The sequence below is a fragment of the Cynocephalus volans genome, chromosome 9 (genome assembly GCF_027409185.1).
Source record: "Cynocephalus volans isolate mCynVol1 chromosome 9, mCynVol1.pri, whole genome shotgun sequence".
Lineage (NCBI taxonomy): Eukaryota > Metazoa > Chordata > Mammalia > Dermoptera > Cynocephalidae > Cynocephalus > Cynocephalus volans.
The window spans coordinates 44,234,206-44,237,352 of NC_084468.1; positions in this window are offsets into that span (position 1 = coordinate 44,234,206).

The window sequence follows — 3,147 nt, forward strand, 5'->3', positions numbered from 1 at the left end:
GCCCAGGACGCTTCCCGTGGCAGCTCAGTGGTCATCGCTGGGCTAGTTGTGGGCATCAGGGGGCATGGCTGAGGCCCCCAGCCCTCCCTCCTCCCTGGCTTGGTAGCCCTGGGGAATTCTGGTTCTTCTAGGTTTTATAGGTGTTCTTTAGTGATGTGAGACCTTTACTAGTTAATATCAAACTTTGTCTCTGGTCTGTGGGTTTTTTGTTTTTTCTTCCAGTTCTGTGTTGGATTGTTTGCTGTTCCTACACTTAAACTCTGCACTGGAACTAATTTGTTGTCCTTTGCTTACTTCAAAAATGGGGGAACTTCCTGTGGGGACCAGCACTTGAGCCTTGTGGTTGAGCTAAATTGCTGCTTTGCTGCTGATTCCCTGGGGAAGGCTTTTTGTGCAGCTCAGGTGGGCTTTTTAAATTTATTTTTTATTTTAACTTTTCAATATACATTGTGGTTGATATTTGTGACGCTTTACCCGTTCCTCTTCCCCCCCAACTACATCACATCTGTTCACTTGTCTTAACAAGTTCAAGGAATTGTTGTGATTGTTGTGTCTTCTTTCCCCCTCTATCCTTTACTTGTTTGTTTATTTATGTATGTAGGTATGAATGTATGTATGTTTAGCTCCCACAAATAAGTGAGAACATATGGTATTTCTCTTTCTGTGCCTGACTTGTTTCACCTAGTACGCAGCTCAGGTTGTAATGGTTGAGTTACAGGTACTTCTGGCTCTTGTGAGATCCAGTACACCCGGGTTGTGTAGAAACTCTGGTCTGGGCCTGAGTCTTTCCAGCAAATTGCACCCCCTGCAGTTCTATATTGCTGACTAGTCTACACTGACTTGTCCTGCACTGATTGGGGGAAGATCACCTGTCCATGCTGTGCCACAATGGTACCGTGATGGGCCCATCTCCCCCACCACACGCACTCCAAACACTTCCCATGGGGTGGATTGTGTGCTGGTCCCTTGCAATGACTCACTGGTTTCTGTGTGGCTACTGTTTTTCATTTGTTGTGGCTCCTTGCTCCTATGTGGGTCCTTGGGAACCCTATTAGTAGTTTTGCTGGCCTGGAGGCCACCAAGGCCCTCTTCTCCTCTGCAGCTTCCAAGCAACTTCATAGGAAGGGCATAGCTGCAGCTTCTGCCAGTTCCTGCTCCATGTGCTCACCAGCTCCAGCCTTGAAGCAGCCAGGTCTCGAAATGGTGGGAGTGGTCCTTTCTTTCTCTCGTCGTGGCTTCTCCTGCCTTCATGCACTCCATAGGTCTCTCCTCCTCTTCCCCTGAGCGCTAGTGGCCCCAGCTTGGCTGTTGTTGCTTTTTAATGATTGCAAATCAGTTGATTTGTGGGAGAGAGTGAGGCTGGCAACTGTCTATTCTGCCATCTTGACTGGAAGCCTCTGGGGTCACTTTTATAAGAACATTAATCCCATTCGTGAGGGCTCCACCTTCATGACCTAATCACCTGCCAAAGGCCCACCTCCTAATACCATCTCACTGATGATCAGATTTCAACATATGAATTTTTGAGGACACAAAACATTCAGATCATAGTACTGAGAAAGTGGCATTTTGTGTGTAGATGCTAAGGTAAGAGCTGTGAGAAGGAGAAGGGAACTTCCTGGTAAAAACCCTTGAAGGAAGAAGGAAATGACTGAGAATCCCAGTGTGGCTGAGACATAGTGAGCTCAGAGGAGCGGGACCCTGGATGAAGCCTGAGAATTTAGATGATTTCCCCAAAGTCACACAGTCATGACACTGGGGGAGCTGGACTGGATCCTGGGGTAAGTTATGGAGTGCATTGTAGATGTAAGTCATTTTTTCCAGAATTTATTGAGCACCTACTGTGTGCCATACACTGTTTTAGGCACTGATATAGAGGAGAGAAGAAAACAAAATCTCTTCTCTCAATGAGTTTGATCTTTGTCCAAAGAGCCCTGGGAGCCCCACTGAAGAAGAAAAGATAATCAGGAGATAACATAATCAGACCTGTATTCTTTAAAGACTGTGCTACCTTCAATGCAGTGAATAGTGAATGGATGTGGGGACCATCTGGGAGGCTGCTGCAGTTGTCAGGGTGAGAGTGGTGGCTTGGACTAGAGAGGGACAGTGAGGACAGATAAAAAGAAGTGGATACATTCAAGAGATATTTAAAAGATAAAGTTTATAGAACTTGGTGATTAATTGAATATCAGTGTGAGGGTGACGGAGGCATCATCAAAGCTATGGCTTAAAAGTATCACTTCCAAAATGCATGTGTTGCCAATATGCTAGTATTAAGAGGTGGGGCCTTTGAGAGGTGATTAAGCCATGCCGGATCCTCCCTTGTGAACAGGATTAAGGCCCTTATGAAAGAGGCTTCACACAGCTTTCTGCTCACTTGTGCTTCTGCCTTCTGCCACATGAGGACACAGTGTCTTCCCCTCTGGAGGATGCAGCAGCAAGGCGCCCTCTTGGAGGCAGAGAGCAGCCCTCACCAGAAACCAAACCTGCCGGTGACTTGACCTTGGACTTCCCAGCCTCCAGAACTGTGAGAAATAAATTTCTGTTCTTTATAAATTATCCAGCCTGCAGTATAGCAGCACGAACAGACTAAGACAAACAGGAAACTCCCAGGTGTCTGAAGATATAAAATGCCTTCAGAATCATCTAAGAATGATTCATTTACATGCAATGCAGTTTAAATATCTGGATTCCTTAAAAACATGGACATTGGTGTGTGACACAGTAGTTAACCAGAGCTTGCCTATATCCCAAGTATGTTTTGTTTAGCACAAATAAAAGGGGTGTGTGTGAGGAGGGGGTGTACTGGCAGAAATAGAATGTCTAGATCTATCTCTAATTTCTTCAGTTTCTGATAAGAAAAAATGTTCAGACTGTCCTTTATTATCATGAGGGTTATATAAGCTACCTAGGTCTACATAACAAATTACTACAAATTTGGCAGCTTAAAACTACAGAAATTTATTCTCTCACAGTTCTGGAAGCCAGAGGTCTAAAATCAAAGTGTTGGCAGGGTTGGTTCCTTCCAGAGGCTCTAAGTGAGAATCCACTCCATGCATGTCCCCTAGCTGCTGGTGTTGGCCACCTATCCCTGTTGTTCCTTGGCTTGTAGACACATGGCTCCAATCTTTACCTCAGTCTTCACTG